The sequence below is a fragment of the Prinia subflava genome, chromosome 9 (genome assembly GCF_021018805.1).
Source record: "Prinia subflava isolate CZ2003 ecotype Zambia chromosome 9, Cam_Psub_1.2, whole genome shotgun sequence".
Lineage (NCBI taxonomy): Eukaryota > Metazoa > Chordata > Aves > Passeriformes > Cisticolidae > Prinia > Prinia subflava.
Window position 1 is genome coordinate 19992843 of NC_086255.1, and position 14007 is coordinate 20006849.

The 14007-nt window shown below is 40.7% G+C and overlaps 1 protein-coding gene across 6 annotated transcripts in view; it reads right to left on the reverse strand.

Annotated features, from left to right (window-relative positions):
- The window catches only part of USP54 (ubiquitin specific peptidase 54), a 92552-nt gene that overhangs the window by 61383 nt on the left and 17162 nt on the right, over positions 1 to 14007 (reverse strand). The window contains exon 1 of one of the 6 annotated variants that reach the window (XM_063405841.1): positions 9200 to 9345. The exons of 3 other annotated variants lie outside the window; for them this stretch is intronic. The gene's annotated coding sequence lies outside the window, so the exon portion shown is untranslated. Of the gene's footprint in view, positions 1 to 9179; positions 9358 to 14007 lie in introns of those variants that run through there. 2 more of the 6 variants (XM_063405839.1, XM_063405845.1) reach the window with 2 other exon arrangements.

Sequence of the window (14007 nt, forward strand, 5' to 3'; positions counted from 1 at the left end):
GTAGGAGAGAATTCCTATGACAAGCTGAATTCAATCAAAATAGTCACATCATAGTGATGGTGATGCTGAATTAAAAATCAGAAAGACCTACCTTCAGAAGCTGCTTTCTGTTTACTGTGTGGACTCCACACTGGTATCACAAGAGAAGCTGGAGATGAGAGCGAGTTGGGAAAACTGAGGACTCACTGTGACAGTAACTGCTCTGAGTAATACTTGCACAGAAAAAATATTTAAGGGAGGAGGAAAGAGCTAGAATAGTATGGGAGGGGATAACCTGCTGTTTCAAACAATAGGAAGCTGTTAAAACAAAAAAACAAGGGCCTCCCTAAGCACAGGAAAGTCTCATTGGAAAAGCATTGCCCCCATTGCCACCTACCAGGCAGGCAGCTCTGACAACAGAGATAAGGCCAGAGGCCCAGCCCTGCTTACCGACAACTCCCCTTGGACACAGGGCCAGGCAAGGAGGAGCAAAGTTTTCCAAATGCTTTTATAAAAGGGATCAGACTGGGGGCAGAGGAGGGGGAGATAGGGCTGCAAGGCATGACTTCATTTTACAGCAGCAGCCTGCCTGTGCAAGGCAGGGCTTCCCTCAGTGTGATCAGTGAACTGGAGAGGTTCCTGCAGACTCTGCAGTTAAATGTCAAGGACTGTTTTCTTGTAGGAGAAATTGATAACCAGGAGCAACATGTCACCATGTCACAGAAAAAATGGAAAGGACTCAAAAGATGGCTTTAGTTTTGGTCCCTCCATTTACAGCCCTGCAGTTCCAATACAAACTTAAAAGCACTTTTTCAAAGAACAATTATTGCAGGACGCTTCCTGGAACCCTCCCCTGCGGTTCAAAGCCAGTGATACAGATCACGGAAAAAAGAAGTTTGTTCAGAAAAACAGCTTCCTATCCCCAAAATCTCCCATAAGCTGAGCAGTAGCATATACTACATGATTATTCCCAGACACTCCTACAATACAGCTCCAGGACACAGGTGCCATCTGCATTCAGCATCAATTTGTTCTTCTAACACGGTCACCTTAAGAGCACAGACAGGGAGACTTACTCTACATCCAAGACTGAAATAGCTGTAAAGAAAACTTTGGTTATGTTACAAAAAAAACCCCACAAACCAGTGCACACCATTGTCTTGCTGCCCCAGCACAATATAATGCTAACAGAATCAGATTGAAACATAATAATGCTTTGGACCATACAAGGAATTGAAGATACTATCCCCACTGGGACCATTTACCTAATAGAAACAAACAATGCAAAAAGGAAGCATTTGGAATACAATTAAACTGGTTTGCCTTAACAACACTTGAGTCTTGCAGGATAGATGGCTGAGCCAAGTTTTAACTATGTCTTTCCATAATGATAGACTTTTAGAGGGACAAAAATAGGAGAACAAGAAAGGAAAAATACAACAAATGCACAATACTCTAAGCAGTTTTACCTCATGATGCTTCTACACAGCTTTTTTAAAAAGATTTAGTGTGAGAAAATTGTAAATAAAGTAATTTTCTTAAGTGTACTGACAGTGCCATAATTGTGAACAAAAAGCAGTGCAATGTTCAGTAATCATGCTGGGCTCAAAACCTCCTCCACAGCTGTGCGTGGTTAAAGCAGCACGTTAACTCTGTGGCACTCTTCCCTCAAACAGCTTGTTTCAAGCAAGCCAAATCACTTCAAACCAGTTTGCAACACTAACATTTTCCAGGCAAAAGCAATATGCCAAACATCATTTTTAGGATACAGAGTGACCAAGTCTTCCAGGTGTCTCACACTATGACTTGGATCTGCATGTTTATTCTCAAATATGTACAGAATTTTACCAAGAGGTACCAAGTCCATTTGTTCATATATGTTCATAATGCCAAGTGACATTATTTCCACATACAATGACCTGAGGTTGGTAAGCACCCTTGCAGAGAAAACACTGGTCTCTAAACTCCTTTAGTCCTTCTCCTTCCAAAGGACAAAGCCTTTCCTCCTGAGGCACAAAGAGCACATACATCCCCCCCCATGATTCCCCTGACTTCCTCGCTGAGGTGATGCCGGCCAATGCTCACAAAAGAGCAGGAGCATCTAAATCAGTAACATCAAGAGTTTTGTGGTACTGATGTTTACAAATTCCTGTTTGCTTCAGCCTCATAATTTTAGAATTCTTTAGTTTCCATAATTTTAGAACTCTTTCAGCTTTTTGATAAAGTGCTTCAAGTGTCCACACACACTTGAGTAATGCTAGAAATATGGATCGAATTGTGGACATTTTCAAACACCTGCTTTGACATGATTTTGCACAGCCCCTCAGCATATGGATAGTGGAGACTATGAGTTACCTGTCTAAACAATAACCAGTTCTTCAATACTTTGGTGCATGAAGAAAGCATGAAAATTATTTCTAAATGTTCCCTTGAAAGCAAGATCAGTTTTGCTTCCATCACACCTAAAATTAAAACTTTTTAGAATCATACAGCAGCAAAGGACAAAAAAGTGTTTTACTATTAAAACAAATCCCTCTACATCAGGCAGAAAATAAGAGTTCACTCTGTGCTGATGAGGGTCAGACAGTTCAAACAGCAAGGAGAGCTCTTTGCCTTGAACAGAAGCAGGGGGACAGGTCCTGAGCTGAAGAACAACAGTGCTACTGCACTCAGAAGAGAGCTTTGCCAAACATACCAGCTAAGAATCTGACTCACTGCCACCAAACTAAGAAAGAAATCAGAGCAATTACCACATTTCTGCACAGAACAGGAAGAAAGGGGGAAAAAGAAACCGTTTCGACTCTTCTACCATTTCATCTAAATTGGGACAGCACAGCAACCCTCAAACTGTTCTGGTCAAGTACTGCAGCCCCTAGGGCAACTGGGACAGCAATGCTAGCAATTATACAGCCATCCACACAGCTACCTCAGACAGAAATGAGGCAGGAAAACCAGGCAAACGAAACCAACAGAGACAAGCCCGAAATCTCTCTCTCTCTGCCTTCCTTGCTTTTTTGCTTTGGTTCAGACATCGGCAATCTGAAGCAAATGTATTTGCAAATAACCCCATATATTAGAAACATGCATACCAACAGCATGCCTTCATGGTTGGCAAGATAGAGACAGTCAAGAAAAATTACAAAAGCATAAGTTTAAAAAACTGAAGAAACAAAGTATAGATGACAGAGCTGAAACAACCATTCCCTTAAGACTGAAAACAGATCTTTTCCAAATGTCTGCAGTCATATGATTTTGGCTTCCTTCTGCTTTTGCAGATCTTTTAGCTTCCTACCTAGCAAAGGCTATGCTAGCCCTTCCCTTCACCTTCATATAATTATCCACCACAGCACTCCCACTCATAGAGCTGTAAATGTCAGCACACTTAGTACAGTTTAAATATTGTAAGTTTGTCTGCATGGAGAAGTTTGTCAGGAATAAAATGTGGTAAAGATGGAGTTTCTTGACTGCCAACAAAGAAGCTGGTTGTAGAAGTTCCTGCCCACCTTTCACAGAGCATTTTTTACTATCCTCGTTTCATGCTCTGTTCTGCAGGTGGCAACCAGTGTAGGATCACATTACAAACTGCCTCATGAAAATAATATGGCAACAATGAGAAAATAAAAGTATGAAATAGGCTACTTTTATGATTTCAGTTATTCAGAATACAGAGCAGTCCTGCAGGATGCACTTGTAACTGGCACAACAAAGACCAGCAAACCAGAGGGGTACAGGAGCAGAGAAACAGTAGTGACAGCAGATTCCTTATGAGCTTTGCCACCAAAGTAGATGTACTAGTCAATGCACTCATTTCTAGCACAGGTAACTTACAGTATGTTTTATGATATAGCTGGCCAAGCTGACAGCTGCTACCAGGGTTGATCTGTTACCACCATGTGCCCCTTCCACTCCCCTTATGCTAACACTGCTAAGTTTGCAAAATGACGTTGTAAGAGGGCAGCAAAAAACAGTTGGCAACAAATAACTCTACCAATAGAAATTTTATTTTTTCATTAGCTTTCTCACTCAAAAGCAGGAAAGTAGGCCGGACGAACAATGCCTCTTGACAGTGGCCTGAAGTTAGATCCTCCTACCCAGATACCAAAGCTGCCCCTCCATCTGCAGTCAGATGGCTGTGCAGCAATTTGTAACAGACTGAAGGTGCAGTTCTATTTAATTGAGGGAAACAGCAGACTGTGTCAGTCTGTGCATTTTCCCTAGCCTCACGCTCCCACTACTTCCAAGCACTGCATTGAGCTGTGAGCCACTTGCAGGAGCCACTTCAACCAAGAGCTGAGCAGGGGCACCCAATCAAGACACAGGCACCTGCCCTGCCCAGTCCTTAAGCAGCCACAGCGAAGCTGCATTCCAGGAAAGATGAGTACAAAACAACTGATGCAAATTAAACCCCCTGGTTAATCTTTTCTAGCATCTTTCTTTTAAGTAAGTACATTCTTCTAGGACACTAGTTTTTAACTCGGAGAATGCATCCCCTGGACTTTGGAGAAGTAAGTCTGAAAACAGATGTTTGCCCTCTTCACTGAAAATCTCTGACATCAAAAGAAGTTAATTCTGTGGATAGAAAGCAGTGACCATCAACAATTTCTTTTTTGGGGTCTGAGGAGGGTGAAGAAGGTTGGTTAAGAAAGAGAAGCTCATGCTCCCACATCAGCAGTGCAATTTTCAAGAGGATGGAAAAAAGCCAATAAAAAAAATCTAACAACAGTCTAACAAACTTTAGGGCAATGTGCTCAAACATATTGGGCAAATACATATGCTGTACTCAGCTGACCTTTTCCACATGGCAAGACAACTGTTTAAATAAGGCCTGGGGAGTGGGGAGGCACAGCAAAATCTTGCTTTTACTTCATCAACATATCCTTAGAATCAAATGGACTCCTTAAAAAAAAATCCATTCTGTTTTCTCTTACTATCCAAGTTACTAATTTATTGAAGTCAGGTAACCCAGAGTTGTTCAAATAGCTTGTAAATTACCAAATGAGCAAAAATCTTTTTTGCCTTTTCTCAGATAAAAGAATAACCAAACCAAACATAGTGCTGTTTTGTTAGTTAACAAAAGAGAATCAGAAATATTTTTCAAGACTACTCAGACATTGACTAACACTGACAGAGTTTTTACGCCCCCACTTTCCTTCAGCCTCCCAACTGCTCATTCTCATTCTTGTGCAACCCTTCAACATGGCAACACAACAACCTGGTCAGGGTACACAGCAGCCAGGTGGAAAGACAGGCCAGGGTAGTTTGAAGTCAGATCTGTTCCTCAATGATCCTTACATAGCCTTCACCTCCCAGTGACCTCCCAGTGCCAGTACCAGTTAAATTAGTTTGACTACATCTGTTCAAATAAAACCTAAACTAGTTTTAAAAACAAATTTGGGAACAATGAAGTGGAAACGATTCCTTTGTAGGTGAAGTCCAGTCCTCGCTATCAAGAGTACTGATGTCATAATTCCATTTCAAATCTTAAATTTGACAAACAAATCTGGCTCGTTTATAATTTTAACAGTAAAAGGTTAGTATATACATCCAATATTTTCCACTTAATTGATAAAACCTATTTTATTTCTTATGTACATTTGCTATGAGGCAGAGTGCTCCTTATCGAAACCTTTTGGCAGATGAATCAAACAAACAAAAAATAAATACTGGGAGAAAAAAAAAAGCGCTAATACCCTGAGCACATTACTATGAACACATCCTGCTGGAAATTTGACTTTCTACATCTAGGAACTCATAAGAGTGACTTGAACTAGTTTTACCTGTAGCACTGGAAAGTCTCACAGACTACAAAACCCAGCGTTTAAAAGTTACCAAAGAGAAGCAAGAACCTAAACACCACTCTTTACCACAGAGGTAACACCACAAATACCACAAATAACTGCAGTTCTTGTTTCTACTACCCTCTTAAAACCACCACAAAAACAAGACAAGCAATTCTATTGCATACTTACTCCCAGGGACTGCCAAACACAGAGCACTGCACTTAATCCATCCTGCTTTTTGTAACTTCCACCTCAGTAAGTGGACCCAAGCCAAAAGAATGTTTTATAAATATCCTATCAAAGAGAGAAGGCAAAAGGTCTTCTTGACTGCAAGTAAGACACCAGGTTATAGATGCCTGTTAATCAAGGAAAGCACTAAATTAAATTTCTTGATCAAAGCATGAGCACATTCTTTGAGTGACTGTGGTGCCGTGCTGTGTCCAAAGTCAAAAACAAGTTTCCTGTCACCTCCGCAGACGGGAAAGATACACAAACTTTTATGCCTTAAGAAGCATGGCACAAAATCATTTTCCTGTAGAAAAAGGAATTTCCTGTGGTTTAAATATGATCTCAGGTTACTGAGGAATTAATTTATAGTTTGACTAAGTTAGGAATCAGGAAACAACTTTTCCTACATAAAGCACACATATGGCACAAAACCAGCATAACTGGAGTGATAAATCTCTGTCCACTTTTCCTACACTCACCAAGAACCTAGATAATTTTGTGACCCTAAATTACAGCACACAACCTGTAAACCTTGAAACTTAGCAATGCTGTGGCCCTTGACAAAAGGCTTGCAAGAAATTTTGAGAAAGAAAATTGTGCAAGTTTCACTTGCCTGCATCAAATAAAACCAGTGCTTTTCAGCCTCTTATCTGACATAAAAGGGAGATGACAGGTTGAAGGTGTAAGATTTACTTTGGAAACTAACTCCCATCAGTGTGTAACCCAAATGAAAGTAAGCTTGGCTGTATCACTTTTGTATTTACTTTGGTATCACTTAATTTAACAGAAAAAACAAGATCACAAAGCCATAGTAACAGAGAAGGTAATGAGATTCTTAAAATATTCTCTTACACAATTTCACATCCAGCATTAATTACTTTCTGTTCTGTTTTATTTTTGTCCTATGACTGAACCTTGGCAGACTGATATGCAGCCAGGATGTACATACAGCATGGAACTACCAAGAGTATTTAAATCCATGCCACAGTACTGAAGAGGTGAAAACAAAGTCAGTGCTACACGTGATTCCAGGAATCCTCCCAATCACTACGGGGGAATTAGTATTTTAAAACAAACTTTTATTTGCAATTCATTAAACTAAGTTCTCTATGAAAATGTGTCATTAGAAAGAAGAGGGGAAGTAACAGCAACTCTTGAATCAGCTTTCTTTTCACCTTGAAATATTTTCTAATAATTTCGTAAGAACAGCCATTATTTCTTAAAATTTCATGCACCTACAAAAGCTGTTGCAGATGCTTACAACTCAGTGACTTTTTCAACAGTATACATGATCACATCTTATGATGCCTATTGCTTATTTCACAGCCAGTGAAATTAAACTGGCTTAAGATGCTAAATGTGAACAAGAAGGGTAAGAAATAGGTGATGACACCCAGAGGAAACAGTAAGCCACTTGCCGAAAATCTATAGAAAGTCACATCTGTCACAGTAATAGGTGCTATAATGAAAAAATGTACTTAAAAGTTCAAGAGCTTTTCAGGTAGAAAAGTAATTGACCAGATTTCACCCTGTGGACTAATCCTGCTATGTCCTGGATTACCTACTTGTTCACCTTTGCCTCGTGTCCTAATGCTGGACTACAGTAGACCACTAGACTACAAATCTGCTTCTGACAGAACACCCATACTCTGCACAAATATGGGAGAAAAAAAAGAAAACAAGAGTAGTAAACATTACCATAATGTGACATTCACCCAGTTTCCTCTTCCTAAGGTGTGAGGCACACATGAAGAACAAGTACACATTAATACAACTAAAGAACCCACTGGTCTTCAAGCATGCTAGATTAATATACTTCATCCCTTTAAGAAGCCCACTGTTAATATGTCATCTGGGATTTTCCAGGACAAAGGCCACTGGGGCTGATCTATCTATGCAGGATGCCCACTACAAAGACCAGTACAGAATACCAAGTAGTATATGAACATCAGCAGCTAAATTTAGAGCAAAAACATCACCCATTGCATACTGATTAGACTGAAATGCTATCAAGGCCATAGAAAAAAGAAACCTGCAGAATGATGGATTCAGAGGTGTGCATTGAAAACCAAAAATAGCACATCTCTTAACATAAACACACATCCATGGAAGCATTTTTGTTTATTTAAACAAGGACTTACTCCAATACCCTGCTCTGCAGATTAGAAGAGACTAAATCTACTTTGGAATGTAATGCAAAAAATCAGATGTGGTAGAGATGGGCATTTCCAAATCAAGACTTCAAAGAGAAGTCTTAGCCTACATTTTTAGCATAAGAATGCCTAAGAGACTTTTCTCAGTCTAAAGAACCAGGCCTGCTAAAGCCACGTTTTACTTGATCACATCCTTCTGATACCCAGAAAATTACAGAGGTTCTTCTGCCAACTTTATCTTCACATGGCGATTTCCTGGAACAGAGCATTTTTTTCATTATTTCTGCCAATTTTAACTTATCTGGTGAAAAGTGAGCATATTAGCCAGATATTAAAACTACAAGTAAAGAAGTCTACTTATCCTGAACACTAAATGAATATTCAAAGAAAGGTTTCAGTGCTTTCTCACACCTTACAAAGAAATAAAATTCCAACCAACAATAAAAAATACAAAACCAAGAGCCCCAACCAAAGCCACAAGCAATCCTTTGCCTTTCTTCTCAAGAACCAGCAAATACAATTCCTCTACATACAAATATTTAAGCTGTGTAAATTCCACACGGGCTTACACATTCCCACCTAACTGCCAAAAGGTCCAGTCTCTTTTCCACGCAGGTGTGATCTAATCTTCCACTGGCAAGGGAGGAAGAGCAGCTTTAAGACATCTGACATCCCTCCTCTAATGCCAACCTGAGCGTTTGGAATCGCCTCGATTTGCACAGAACGAAGAGTTAAAATTTCACGCAGCGCTTCCTACCAAGGACAGCAGGTACACAGCACAATTCACCACCATGGAAAACAGAATCAACTACGGCACTATCTGGTGTGCACTCACTATCTAAGCAACAGTTTAAACAAGTAAATACAAATGAAACACACAACATGATGGATGGCTGTATTACAAAAAAAGAAAAGATAACAATTAAGTTGGCAAATAATTAAACACCCTGCACACAGCACATTTTTCCCTAGCCTGCCGAAGGAGAAAACCTTTCATGTGCGTGCACGGCAGGCAGCCTCACACAAAACAAGCCGACACCTGCTGCAGCGGCCCCGCACCGAGACGCCTTCCCGCGAAGTCCCGGCTCCCGCCGAGTCTCGGCTCCCGCCGCCGCCGGCCCGCGCGGCCCCGCGCGCTCTCCGCCGCCCCGCGCACGTGCGCAGCCGCCGCCGCCCCGTCCCGCGGCGCGGGCAGCGCGAGCGGGAGCCGCGGCCCCGCCCCATGACGTCACCGCTCCGGCCGCGCACCTGATCCCCGGCAGGTCGTGCCTTAAAGGGGCCGCTGCGGCCGCAGCCCCGCGGGGAAGGGCGGCGGCGGCGCGGGCCGCGCTCGGGGAACGCCCGCCCGCCCCCGCAGGACGCGCTGCGCCGCCCCGCACACCCCAGCGCCCCTCCGCCACCTCTCGGCACCGCCCACAGACCCTTCGGCCGCGCCCTGCCCTCGGACTCCTGCAGCCCTCCTCGCCGAAAAGAACTATCCCAGGGTGCCGATTATGTCACTAATTTGGGCAAGAAAACCACCCACCTGGTGGATTTTAGCAACACGCTTCATATCCTTTCCCATTCTTTCCACAGCTCTTTTTAAGAGGTGGTGGCCATAGTAGGATGTGCCTCTGATTCCTCCCATTCCAGAATCCAAACAACCGCAGTTTTTAAGAGCTTGAAGGCCACAGCTTCCCCATTTACCCCAGAACAGCAATGCCAGTCTGCCCATTGGTAAAGGACAGCTTGAGCATTCTCAGCGTCACGTTCAGAACCAGCCACTGAACAAGAACTGCTGTATTTCTGCCGGAAAAAAACAGCCAATGTAACACGGCACAAAACTGATAACCACTTAGTTTGTATCAACAAAACAAAACAAAACCACTCAAAATGCAATTGGGGCAAATCAAACTTATCACTGTCGTCTTCCCTAATCCAAATCAATTGTCCTCTTACCCTGCTCAGTGATCCTCTCTACTAAGATAATGTGCTGGAGGACAAGAGACCTTTAAATCAGTATCTGCATCGCTTCAACTCCAGACAGGCAAATAACATGAAATAGGGAAGAGAGGATAATGAAATGGAAGATACAAATACTAAAAGCTCCTATTCAAAAAGCAAATTTGAACAGAAACGGCAGTTTCTACACTGTCATCCTTCTTATTTCTATCTACCCACATCCATCTATTTATATCTAATCCATACAGAAAAATACTATTCTTACATAGCCAGACATGAAAATACATCACTCTCACCTAAACCACAAGAAGGTTGCTGGGAATTCTCAAGCTGCAGGCACTTTTTAATTCCCTGACTACTGTTATCAGCCATCAGTCTAGACAGACTACCAGGATTAACTATCTTGTCTTCCAACTTTCAGGGCAACTTCATGCAAATGAATTCATCTCTGTCTGCTCCAATTCCTCATCTGTAAAATGGACAAGTGACACTTACTATCCTAATTCTCATGCATGCTCGCAGGGATAGTTCCTCCTTCTAGATATCAAAGATGAAGTAATAATAGAGTGTCACTCGTGGTCCAACTAGTATCAAAGCTTTTATTTAACCTTCTACAGCTGTTTCTAAATAATTATTTGATTCTGCAAAGTTCCCCTTTTTCTTTGTTTCAATGCATGAGTTCCACCACCAATTATATCAGCACTCATAAAAACAGTGTTGGCCATTGGAAGTGCAGCATTCAGAAAAGAGGAAGGACAGAATTCTGCTGTGCATATGGGAACAGGCTGAATTGTGCTTTAACACAATATATTATAACCTCATACATAAGTTTTTGCTTCTTGCTTTGTTAATAAGGAGAGACCATAAATATACATGTAATCAGATACTTCAATCCCATTCAACTCTTGTTTTCCCTTACAGAGATTATGGCTTCCCCCCTCCTGTGACTCATAGGCACCCAGATGTCCAAAAACATTCTCTTTACGTTTAGACCCCTTTTCTTCCCCCCCCTCATTTCCCTGAGTACTTATAAAATCTGTGTTTCTGCTTTAGTGAGCTTAGTTGCCTAAGATTACTTTACTAAATAATCCAGACTATTTTCCAGAAAATGATGAATGTGATACAGCACATTTTCTACAACAGAATTTCACTTTCATACTCATCTCAGACTGCATGTGGACAGAAGTTATACAATCTTATTTAGGTACTTTAAAAAAACAAGTACATGCTTAATGCTTCTAGAACTAAGGCACCTCCTCCCCTCTTCTCCCTAAGCTATTGTTTCAACATGAAAATCTTTTGCTTTTTTTATTTTTCATTCTAAGGTGACAAAGTGTATGGAACAATCAAAACAGTCATACTACACTATAATTTAAAAACTCCACTTGTTGTCAAAAGCAAGGTTGCCAGTTCATTAGTGCTAGTTTCAATTCAGCACCTTATTCGCTAAAATTTTAGTGGCAAACACGTAGTGGTATTTTATTTTAAAGTATATTCAGAACGGACTATCTTAATTATTGATAACAATAAACGTGGAATTTAATTACACTCAAATACACTTTTCCCTAAATAAAAATAGTTTCAATCAGTTTAAAATGTCATATAAAAAAAAGTAATCCCTTGTTTGGTTGTTATCCATCCTGTTTGGTGTCGTTTTGATCACTGAGCTCCCACCCTTAGAGAGACGTCTGTGCAACTTCAATTGGAGCCTGGAAATCAGCTCTTCACAGCTGACAGATTGACTATTGTCTGTGGCATGTTTGCAGTGCTATTGCTTATCCAGACTATTGTGTTGCCTTCCTGTTGCCTTCCCCTAGAACTACTAAATTAAGCCAACATATTTACACATATTACCATCCAACACAGCTATCCCACTAACAGTGTTGAATAAGCAAGACTTCATAAGTAAAATTACAACTCAGTTCTGTCTTGCACAGTGAAATCACAACAAAATCAATTCTGAACTTTATTTTATGTATGGAACACTGCATTTTTATCCACATTTCAGTAGCTTAAATAAATTCAGTGTACTTCTAAACTGATGTCACGTAGCTGCTAAGTAGCACTTGGCTACTAAGTTTCTAAGGTAACATTAACTTCACTTACTTCTGTTGCAACAAGATAATTCAACCTCCACTTTACAGTGAAAGGGGCTGCAGCCTTCTCACTAAATTTCAAGTTTGGATTGTAATTCTGCTAACAGAGTCTTCATAATGCCACACGTTATGCTTATAAATAAAGCTTCTTTTATCCTTTTTAATGTTGTTCTACAAAGAGACAGACAAATACTAGGTACTGTGACATCCAATAGCTAATCCAGCATTCCACAATAAGCAGTATTGCTTATTGTGGAATTGCTCCTCTAGCAAATAAAGCAAAGCAGAAGTAATTTTTGTTGGTCCAAAGTTAATTATCTTCGTTAAGTCAAGCACAGAAAGTACAACACGATGCAGCATAAATGGTCAGACAGGTCTGTGCTTTCTCAGTAGATTTGCAAATGCAGCTAAACAAGGAACTCCAGTTCCAGAAACCTAAATTATTTAAAGCATGTACATTCCAGGTCTGAGAAAAAATAAAGGCATGAGTTTTCTGCTCTACCGATGGCTTTCAAAAACAATAGGTAAGATACAACATGAAATTATCCACTGAGGAGCAGCCAGTTGCTGCCATAAATTTCATTCCAACCATGCAAGGGAAAAGCCGCTCTAGTGTCCTAACCTGAGGCACTGGCATGAGCTCAGCTCCCAGCTCAGCAGCATCACAGCACTCCCAAACCCCAGGCCTTCTTAAGTACATCATTTGAATCACACCAAATGCTGCTCGGCCTCCTACACCCAGTACTTAGAGCTGGTTGATGAGGCTGCAACATCCTGCAAGTTCCATACTACAGCAACTCTTTATTATACATTCCTCCTACAGAGCAGTCTTACCCTCCAGTTCCAGCAGCAGATGCTATTGGCATTCTAAGAATTAGTATTTGGGGCATATTTTTCAAAGATTATTTTATCACTGAGTATTCATGGACAATAACTGTTTTACTTTGCATTCCACTACAGTAAGGATCCTCCTATTTATTCCTAGTACATACGTACTAGATACACACAGCTAACTCTACATTTTCTACTTTAAAGCAAGAGTTTCTGGCTATGGTGGCTAAAAGCAATACCATTAAAATATGGCCAGAGCTTGAAAAAGCACCAGCCTGTGAGTTTTCCACATAGATTTGTCTGGAAATTTGAAAGCTAATTATCAATATTTAAATAATCAATGTCAATAGTAACTTTTCTTGCAGATAATATGAACACAAACATCCACCTAGGAAAGTAAGATATGTGATACAAGAAAAATAACAGAATTTACAGCATTTAGCCCAAATTCTCTATGTGATGGAGAAGCAAAATAGCAGTAGCAGAGGAGAGAGAGAAGTTGAAATTATCTCCTTAAAACCAAAACAAATATTTCCAAGTCACCCTTGTCCTTCCTGTAATATGCAAAAACCTCCACTTCTTAAAAGCTCCAGCGTGTCTCCCTGCAGGATGCCAGATTCCTAATGCTTCCCTATCAGACATCTGCCCTGTGTTTAAAGACTGCCCATGGGAAAAAAGAAGGGAAATATTAGGCAAAAACATAAATTGAAAGCAGCTCTTAATAAGTTATTAGAGAGAAGGAATACTGAAATGATGGCATTTCCTTCACATTTACTTAAACAAAAAAGCTCCATTAAAAAGTGCTTGGAGCTGTGACAAATTCCATTCTCAGGCGCAAAATTCAGGTTTGGCTGGCTACACTGTACACAGGCTGTTGGCTCTGACTCACAAAATCTCTCTGAGCAAACAGAAACTAAAAATGCTAAGTAAGGTAATTTCCAACTGCGATGATTAAAGACACGTATTCTAGGGTATAACAATGCAAATAGAGACTCGAAG